The sequence below is a fragment of the Triticum dicoccoides genome, chromosome 3B (assembly GCF_002162155.2).
Source record: "Triticum dicoccoides isolate Atlit2015 ecotype Zavitan chromosome 3B, WEW_v2.0, whole genome shotgun sequence".
NCBI lineage: Eukaryota > Viridiplantae > Streptophyta > Magnoliopsida > Poales > Poaceae > Triticum > Triticum dicoccoides.
This window is the reverse complement of record NC_041385.1, coordinates 170,247,833-170,258,701: the sequence shown is the minus strand read 5'-3', so window position 1 is coordinate 170,258,701 and position 10,869 is coordinate 170,247,833.

The following is a 10,869-nucleotide window of genomic DNA, read 5'->3' as shown; positions in this document are numbered from 1 at the left end:
TTACTGGATTTAAGCACAAGTCTACGTTGCTTACCTTGTACTAACTATTTCCAGTGAGTTAAAGGACTGCTCGTCCCGTAGATTTGGATCAGATGCTGTTTTGATCATTGACTGCCGTATCTTAATAGTTCCAGGAAGAAGCTGCAATAGAGAAGAATACAATTTACAGACTTCACTTAGAAGAATACAATTTAAAAATTCCACTTCCATGGAAAAAGTTCAGAAAATTGACAGTCCATAAGGTCAAGAAAAATGGTTTGCTTGCAAAAGAACCTAATTTTTTTTGCTTCAACTCATCCATAATGATGACAATATAACAGAGAATTAATAATCTTTACTGTGAAGTTTGGACATATTAATAGAACCAAATTTCAGGCCAATACAATAAATAAATATAACATAGATTGTACAAATAGAAGCATTTAAAGCACAAAAAGTATAATCAACAGAGATGATAAATAAGAAAGGTACTAATCAAGGTAACATTGCAAACAACCATTTGTTTATTGAACCTGCCATTTGCTAAACAACAACAAGCCTACTAAAACTTAAATTAAGTTATACGTACCCTTCTATCAACAAGAAGGGTTCCCTTTACAGCAAGTCCATTATAGAACATACGGATCTGCAAAAGTAGAGGCTAGAGAGAGGGAGCGAAAGAGCAATAAACTGATTAGTTAAATAATAGAGCATTTGAGAAGAAACAAATAAGCTCGTCATATCTTTCAGTCCAAGGATTACATAGCCCAACTAACGTTAACATGACATGGGCATCATCAACCTACTGATACATTTGTTAATGCAACTTGAAATGTCATCAAGGTATTTTTCAAGTGGAGGAAACTAATGTTGACATGACATTGCCATGCTAAACTCTTCAAGTTACCGAAAAAGGGTTTCCCCCCGCTTTGTATTCCAAAGCAAACCACCATTGACACATCGCAATGCTGGTGCGAGCAGCACATCAAGCCCAAAGAAAAAGAAGAAGAAATGAAGAAAAAAACTAAAAACGGCAAAGATACAAGATACCAAAGGAGCCACTAACAAGACTCGAATACACCAAGCACAAGCTTGAACATCGAAGCCCTCGGCGAACAGGAGCCAACACACGCCGCGGCTGAGCCGAGGTAGATCCCGCTGCAGGAGGATTGTCACGCTCTGTCATCCCCCTTGGGCCAAGCCATCCGGTCCGCCATTCGTCTCTACCTCCGAAGAGAGCCCCCTGCCCTCTAGTCCTGGATCGGAGGACACTACGCCGTCGACAGGCAGAGTCGCTCACCCCTGAGCTCGCATGACCAGGACCAACAGGTTGCCGGGAGGGGACGACAAACACAACGACCGCACCAGGCAGCCGCACCACCGAGCATCGCCAACGCCGCGCGCCGGCGCCAACATCAACCGCAAGTGGCCGAGCATGGACACCACTGACGATATCCGGCAGCCACCTCCCATGCCAAGGCCTCGACCACCACTCCGTCGCACCAAGGTGGTGTCTTCAAGAAGAAAAACGACGCCGGGGCGCCGTCACCACCCAATCCGGAGATTTGGGGCTTTCACCCGGGACGAGGAAGGGAGGGCGAGGGGGGGATTGCGAAGCCGCCTTCAAGAAGGGGAACGACGCCGGAGCGCCGCCGGCATCGTGGCCGCAGAGAACAGCCAAGGGGTTTCCCCCAATCCATCCCCCGAGAGGAAGCACCATCGCCAGATCTGCTCCCAGGGCAAACGGGGAAGCCCCAGGAGCCAGCCACGCTCGCCGCCGATCCGCCGCCCACGCGGCCAGGAGCGGCGCACCCCGCATCTGCATCAGCCACCCGCCGAAGGGGGGCCGACACGCTCCACCAATGGCCGCCGCCACCACGCCAGGCGGCACCGCGCAGAACAGAGCACACCAAGCCCAACACGCCGCCGCCAGGCACCGGCCCCGCCACCGTTGTCCGCCGCCGCGCCGTCACGCCCTCGGCCAGCGGCACGCCGCCGCCCGCTGACCCCGACCCGCGTCGGCCCTAGTGAGCAGGGGGAAGGAAGGCCCCGCCGCCGCCGAGGCTGACCGGGCTTCGCCCGTCAGCGCGAGCCGGCGGCGGCGAGGGAGGAGTCGAGGAGGAGGGGGGCCTGTTACCGGCGGCTAGGGTTTCCCCTCCGCGTCGCCCGCAGGAGCGACCGGGAGGGGAGGGGGGGGGGGACTTTTCCCAACTCTTCAAGTTCAGTACAGGATTTTACAAGTGGAGGATAAATAACCTTCACAGAGATATTAAAATGTTTCCTGTATTAGCAAAAATAATAACCTTCACAGAGATCCAATATTTCTGTTAAAAAACATATGATAACTGAGACAAGAAATCCAATCATTCTGTTAAACCTTCCCCAAAAAATATTTCTGTAAGAAAAGATAAAATAACTGGGAAAAACTAATTATACTGGAATATATCATGCAGATATGGGTAAAAAGAGAATCACACACTTGCAGGTCAGGTGTCCTCGAAAAGTTTCCCTTGACGACACTCGTCGGGCATTTATTGGCTATATCTTCTGAGATTAGGCCAGTCCCATCAGTGTGGATCAAAGGCTCCCCATGACTGAGAACAATGTTTCCGTTTCTATCCTGAAATATTCCACTAAATGTAAATGTTACAGTCAGGTACCAATTCAAAACATCAGAGAGGAAGAGAGATATTTACCTTGCAAGGTATGTCCTCGATAATTATAACATTAACCTTTGATAGGCCGTTGGCATCTAGTAGTGTTGTAGCTTTGGACAATACCAAAGCAAACCTGATGATTCAGTCAGAGAGCAACCACATAAATATCACCCACAAATAGGGACAGTGACTGCAGCCACAAAAGAAGGCAAAAGGCATCCATTGTTTATTTCCACTGTGTAGGATGTTGAAACACCCCAAGCACAGTTACATTGAAAAACAAAAGTAGGCTATGAACTTCTGCAGAAACATCATACTTGTTGTCAAATCGATTAAAATTTCATGTTTTAACAATGGAGCAAATCTTTTTGATTATTTTTGTCAGCGGTCCAAACTCTTAAGGCAGATAGCAAGAGCACACTGACAACAGGGCATATCCTAGAATATATCCTTAAAGGTATGCATTAAATAGTTGCTACTGTTGAACAGAAGTAGTAAGATTCTTAACCTGGCCAAATATTTTGCCAAGGTGGGAACAGTGTGAACGTGCATAAAAAGTTTGCGGGCCTCATCGATTGTTTTATTGGAGAGGATATAAGCATCATCTCTGTTCCACCCAGATTCAGTGCGTAGAAAGTAGCATTTAACACCGGAAGAAAATTTCTCGGTTCCCTCTTTAAGTTTCCCCTCCTTGCCCCCGTCTTTGTGAACTGGCAACACAGGCAGACAAGTCAAGACAAATAATTCAACTTAACCAGTGTAGCTACTTAGCTACTTAAAAGAGTAGCACCGATGGTTCACACTAGTATGGAAAACATGTAAAACTAGCGAACTGTCCACTTCTATCCAAGTAACCGAGTGGCTTCTAGCAAAATCCGGAACCGTCAACTGAAAACTATCTTTTCCTTGGAAATAAGACAGAATTTTTTATGAAAAATTAAGAGCAGAGGAACTTTTCATGAATTCACTTCAATTTTACTGCACTATGGTTTACAGAACTAGGATGTGCTGGAAGACTTATGTCGTAATTTACAGTTCAACACATTACTTGAGAAACAAAAAGACAGGCACAATTTTCTCATGAGAAGAGTACAACTTGCACGCCACGATCAACATGTATTTAAACTTTGGCCAAGGAGAAAGAAGTACACTTATAATTTATTTCCATGATGTCCACCAGCTAGAGGGTGTGTTGTATTATGTGATCTCTCTGTATTTGTTTCTCTTGGTCCTCTTGGTATCATAGCATGTTTTCTAGGCATGGTGTCTACATCCTGATTAACAGCCAAGCCTGGTTGGTCAGCAGCTTCTACTTGACCAAACTATATGTAATCTCTAGTAGCAGCCTAGCATAATTCTTCTTCTATGGTAAATAAAGACTGAACTAGAATAAGATTTAGCTGGGTAGTCTAGACAAGATTTAAATATTCTGACTTCTAGCTAAAACTCACAGTCTCCTACTCTGTAGCATGTGTCAATATTTTTAGCAACAGTGCTTCTGTAGTTTTCCTTGGCAGTAGTAGTAACTTTAATGGTGATTCATTCATCACGGGCACTTTATAGGTTACTCTGGAATGCTTTGTTTTTGGATGTTGCAATTGACCTTTTTTAGAGAAAGCTGCAATTGACATCAGTGTGCATGTGTAATACTAGTGCACTTAATATTTCAAAATCCGTTATTTAGTCTGGCATTTACATATATCCCAGTAAAGGTTGCATTCCAGGATATGGAAACTTACTGAGATAACGGTAACGACGCAAACCCAAGCTGATGCCATCTTCAGCAACCTTATGGTAAACACTATAGTAGGCACCGACGTCATTGCCAAAGTTTCTTTGCCCAGGTATATCCGAGAACTTCACGACAAGAATGTTGTCATCGCCAACAACTTTCTGCAGCTTGTTCCTCGAGGTTTCAAGATATGGCCCCTGAAACCCAGTAAAACAACATGAAGTTCTGGAATATATGAATGTACTGGTACGCCATGTGCAATATTTATCGAAAAAGGCTTTCGCCCCGCTTTATAAATAAAGCAAACCGCCACAAGACATACAACCACAACAGGTCCACACACACACACCACCCAAGTACCACAACAAAGTATTAAGGTTCTGCTGAGGGCACAGCTCAACAAGCCCAGAAGAAAGAGAAAAAACAAAGCCTGCCCAGTGCAGGCGATCTAGTCAGGCTCCGGCGGAGGCGGTGGCGGCGGGGGCGACAGGCGGACGGCCATTGTGCAGAGATCGGCGATGAAGGCAGAGATGGCGTCCCGATCCAGGGGGCGGCTAAGCGGCCGCCAAAGCTGCAAGAAACCCGAGAATTTGTAGAGAGCATCAGTAGCGCGACGAAGAGGAGTACGCTGGATCACTAGCTTATTGCGAACGGTCCAAAGCGTCCAGGCAAGGACCCCAACCTCGAGCCACCTAATGTGGCGAGAGGACGAAGGGGACAATTGGAGTTCAGCAAATAAGTCCGAGAAATGGCTGTGGCACCAACTCCCACCGACAATCTCGCGAAAGCAGCTCCAGAGGAACCGGGCGGAGACGCAGGCGAAGAAGATGTGGTTGGAGTCCTCGGGAACAGCACAGAGGGGGCAGATACCAGTGCCCGGGCCATTACGCTTGCGGACCTCCACACCGGACGGGATCCGTCCACGGATCCATTGCCACATGAAGATGCGAATCTTCAGGGGGACGCGGACGGACCACACCATCGATAGGGGGAGGGGAGCGGAGGAGGGGGCAATGGCCAAGTATAGCGATTTGGTAGAGAACTGGCCCGACGGCTCCAGGTGCCAGCGCACAAGATCCTGATCCCCGTCCACCACCGGCTCATGCAGAGCAACGCAGTCAAGCAACTCACGCCAGGTGGCGGATTCCGCCGGCCCAAATGGCCGACGGAAAGCGAGGCGCCCTAAGTCAAGAAGGGCCCTATCAACAGAGATCATGGGGTCGACAGCGATAGAGAAGAGGGTGGGGAAGCGGGCCGCAAAGGGAGAGTCGCCGGCCCAGCGATCAAACCAGAAGAGCGTCGAGAGGCCGGACCCCACCGAGATAGAGGTACCAATGCGGAGCACCGGAAGAAGCTGGACGAGGGACTGCCAGAACTGAGAACCTCCCGATTTCTGGCAGAAGGCAAGGGGTTGACCACGCAGGTACTTATTCCGAATAATGTCCAGCCAGAGGCCACCATGACCCTGCGTGATACGCCACAGCCACCGGGATAGAAGGGCAATATTCATCCGTTTAGAGCACATGATGCCCAATCCACCCTGCTCCCTGGGCTTGCAGATGTCAGGCCAGCTGACCATGTGATACTTCTGCTTGCCATGCTCGCCAGCCCAGTAAAATCGGGACTGGATTTTGGCGATCTCCTTATGGAGAGATTCATGGAGGATGTAGAAACTCATAAGAAACAAGAGGAGGCTGGAGAGGGAGGAGTTGATAAGGATAGTCCGGGCCACCTTGGAAAGCCACCTCCCCTGCCAGGGCTCGCATCTGGTCTGGAGCTTGGTCACGGAGGGGCGTAGGTCTGCGACAGAGAGGCGCGAGTCACTAATGGGCGTCCCAAGGTACGTAGTGGGGAAAGAGCCCAGGCGGCAATTAAGTCTGTTGGCAATGGCCACAGACTCAGCGGGGGAATATCCCATCACCATAACATCGCTCTTATCGAAGTTGATCTTGAGGCCCGACATCTGTTGGAAGCAAAGAAGGAGGAACTTGAGGTTGGTGATGTCCATCTCCGAGCCTTCGACCATGATGATCGTGTCGTCAGCATACTGGAGGATGGAGATTCCCGAGCCCCCAGAGAGGTGGGGGGTAATACCTCGGATGTGGACAGCGGCTTTAGCCTTATCGAGAATGGAGGCCAAAGCGTCCACGACCATATTGAAGAGGAACGGGGAGAAGGGGTCGCCTTGGCGCACCCCACATAGGGTAGGGAAGAAGGGACCGATCTTGCCGTTGATGCTGACCCCCGTGCGACCGCAAGAGACCATTTGCATGACTCTCGTGATCCACCGGTCGTCAAAGCCCTTCCGAAGAAGGACTTCCCTAAGGAAGGACCAGCTAACCGTATCATAGGCTTTGTGAAAATCGATCTTCAGAAAGACCGCCTTCAGGCGCTTGACCCGGACCTCATGAAGAACCTCATGAAGCACCAGGACACCATCCAGGATGTACCGACCCTTAATGAAGGCTGATTGGTTAGGGTGGGTAATCCGATCTGCAAGCAGGGTCACCCTATTGGCGTACCCCTTGGCCAGGATCCGGAAGATCACGTTAATGACCGTAATCGGGAGGAACTGGCGGATGTCAGTCGCCCCAGGGACCTTGGGGATGAGGGAGATGGTCCCGAAGTTGAGGCGGCCTAGGTCAATAGATCCCACGAAGAATTCATCAAAGATGGCCATGACCTCTGGTTTAATCACGTTCCAGAAGGTCTGGAAGAAAATGACCGAAAGACCGTCCGGGCCCGGAGCAGAGGAGGAGTTCATACCCTTGATGGCCTCCCAGACCTCCTGCTCAGAGAAGGGGGCCGTTAGGGACGCGTTCTCTGCGTCAGAGACAAGTTGGGCGCCGGCCCAACAATCAGGGGTGAGGGAGATGCCGCTCCGAGGAGCGGGAGAGAAGAGGGAACGATAGAAGCCGTCGACATGGGAGCGGATGTCCCGGGGGTCCTGGAGGAGGGTTACCCCATCCCAAAGGCAGGGAATGGTGTTGCGTCTACGGCGCCCGTTGGCAATCGCCTGGAAGTAAGCCGTATTCGCGTCACCCTTCAGGACCCAACGCTGAGCGCCCCGAAGGCGCCAATAGGCTTCCTCATCGGTGTAAATCACGGAGAGCTGGTCTTTGAGGTCATAGCGGGAGAGCCACTCGTCCGGGGAGAGACCCACCGCGTCAGCCCGAAAGTCGAGGGCCTGGATCGCGGTGAGCAATGCCTTCTTACGCTCCCTGGCGTCACGGCCCAGGTTGGCTCCCCAGCCCTTCATAAATTGCCGGCCACACTTCGCACAGAAGTGCCACGCGTCAATAGCAGAAGGGGGGCGAGGGTGGGGGTGGGCCCGAGCCTCGATCCACCGAGCACAGACGGCGTCGGTAAACCCGGCCTGGGAAAGCCAGAAGGTCTCAAACCGGAACCGAGGGGGGATCGGCGGACGCTCGTCCGCGGAGGAGAGGAGCAAGGGGACGTGGTCGGAACCAATCCGGGTGATGGCGCGAAGAGAGGCTAGGGGGCATCGGAGGTCCCATTCCGAGGAAACTAGGACCCTGTCCAAGACGGACAGGGTCGGGGAGGCTTGTCGGTTGGTCCAAGTAAAACGGGCCCCAACCCGATCAATCTCCCGGAGGGCGAGGTCGGCAATGAAGTCGTTAAACATGTCCATCCGGGCAAAGCAAACATTGCCATTGTTCTTGTCCTCCGCAACGCGTAGCAGGTTGAAGTCGCCCCCGACAACCACGGGGAGGGAGGCGGCCGAGATTTTCCGGTGGAGCTCCTCCAAGAAGGAGGCCGACCTACTATGATCGGCCGGTCCATAGATAATGATGATCTCCCACTTGAAGTTGAGCGACCTCTCGAAAAGCTCCATGCTGACGAAGAATTCGCCCCTATCCATGTTGCCCACCTCAAAGGTGGCATCCTTCACACCTAAAAGGATGCCACCCGAGTGGCCCGCGCTCCCACTAGAAGGGAGCCAGTGCCACGCAAAGAGGTGAGAGCTCAGTCGGTCAAGCTCAGGGAGCACAAAATCGCGACGCATGGTCTCTTGCACAGCCACGATGTCGATGTGCTCATCTCGCATGTATTCCACTAACTGGCGACGGCGGCCATCATGGCCGAAGCTGCGGATGTTCCAGAAGAGGGCCCGCATTAAGGAGCCATTGGGGGGCTGCTTGACCCCAGAACACAGGAAGCGCTAAGCGCACGAAGGGCCGCCGTGCGGGAGCGGGTGCGTCCCCGAATCTCCGGCACGGCCACCGAGGGAGGAGGGGCCGTCGGCTGCGGCCGAGGCGGAGAGGAAGATCCCCCAGACATAGAGGCGGCTGGGGGAACGAGGAGGGCCGCCTGGGCTTACGCAAGTTTCCCATCGAGAACCTCACGGGCTCTGACGGCCGCGATCTGGGCGAGAGGGGGGCCAACTTCCCCTCCGAAAATGATCGCGGAGTCGGAGGCCACTTTGGCGAGATGACCCAGCGGAACAGACTCAAGCGCAGAGAAAGAACAAGACGAAGCAGAGGGGGAATGGAGGGCGTACCTGGCTCCAGGTTACGAGCGGCAGCGCGGAGCTCCGCCCGCTCGGGGATGGGCAGCGCCGGGCTGCCCTCAGGGTGGGCAGCGTGCAGCCGAGCACTCCGGAGGGAGGCCACCACCGGGGAGGAGGCCGACCGACTGCGATGGGAGTAGGCGGAAGACCGGGGAGGGGGGGGCTGGGCCGCCAGAGGCGTGATGATCCGGGCCGCCCCCGCCCCAGGAGACGACGGAGGGGAGGGCAGCAGTCCCGACCCAGCACAGCCGAGGAAGATCTGGGTCGGGGGTGATGGTGCGGCCAGAGAGGGAGGAGGCGCACTGGGGGCCGGAGAGCAGGCCTCCGAGGGAGCCCGTGGAGACGACGGGGCCGGAGGAGCGTCAGGCTGCGGGGAGGAGACGGCGACGGGGGGAGGCGAAGCCGGAGTGGGGGGGACAACTACAGGAGGCGTCCCCCCACCCGCGGGCGCCGCCGAAGAGTCGGAGAGCAGGCCGCCGAGCAGGCCGACCGGGGCCAGCACAGGTGGCGGGGACGAGGTGGGGGAGCGCGGGGAGGAGGCCGGGCAGACCACCAGGCCCACACTAGAGATGTCGCTCCCCTCGGATGGCGACACGTCAGAGATCGGCGGGCCATCCACCGGGGGGCGAGAGGCGGCCTGGCGGCCCTTGCCCCCCGCAGACGGAGGGGGGGCGAGGGGGATGGGGAGCGGGAGTCCTCGGACGCCCCCTCCTCATCCGAGCGGTGAGAACGGGAGCGGTGGCGGCCGTGGTAGTCTCCGCCGGCCCCTGGGTTGTCACCAGGGGGGCGACGTCGAGGAAGCGGGGACGCCCAACGTGGTTGGGAGGCTCGGGGGCGATCCTGAGGTCGAAGCCCTGGTCGTTGAAGAAGACCCGGACCGAAGTGCGCAGCTTGGAGGAGTCGAGGCACTTGACCTTGACCCGCACCTCCTCCTCCTTGCGCAATGAGAGCTCGTCGACCACCACCACCTTGCCCAAGAGGCGAGACATCTGGCGGATGACGAGCTCGGACCGCGCAATATCGGGGAGACCGGAGATGAGGATTCAGGCGGTGTCGAGGACAGCCACGGCCTGAGCGTCGAGTACTGGCTCGGATATCTCGACAACCAGCTGGTTGAGCGCGAGAGTGATCCGGCCACTACGCGTCGCGTAGCCGAAGCTGACGGAGTCGGGGAAGACGACGGAGAAGATGTGACCGGCTGTGGGGGTGACCACCCAGTCCCACTGGTGGCGGTAGAGGTGGTTGAGCTCAGCCTCGATCATCTCTGGGGACGCCACCCCATCAACGACCGTGACAATCGCCTGAAGGGAGGGCGACGGAGGAGGGGCGTCCGGGACCTCGAGGTGGAAGAAGCTCAACCCCTCGATCCCATGCCCATACATCATGAGCTCCGAAAACACCGGTCTATCCGGGCACAAAATGGCGGGGTGGCCGGGATCCTTGCAGAGGTAGCAGCACTGGGGGTTGACGCAAGCAACCTGAGAATGCCCCCTCACCCCACAGTTGAAGCATGGGGGGCGAGGGAGATCGGAGACGGGGCCCGGAGCGGAGGAGGCTCCCGGACCCGCGGGAGGTGGCACGGCCGGAGTGAGGCGGACACCCCGGCGCTTCTTCTTCTTGGCAGGCCCAAGACGGCCGCGGGAGGTGCCACCACCATGAGCCGGAGCCGGGGCCGCAGCCCCAGTGGAGGCCGCGTGCGGAGGGACGTAGCGGCGAGTGTCCGGGGTGGGGAGGATACCGTCCCGCGGGCGAGGCGAGCTGACCCGGGCCGGACGGGAGGGGGACGGGGAGCGTTCCCTACGACGGGACGGCGACGGGGAGCGCCGGCGGGCGCGCCAGTCCCCCGACGACGCCCGCGGCGACCGGGACCGCGCCCGGTCATCACGGCGGGAGGGGGAGCGACGGCCGTCCCGAAGCTCCCGGAGCTCGCGCCGGAGCTCCTCCTCCCGCCGGAGGGAGTCGGGGGAGGG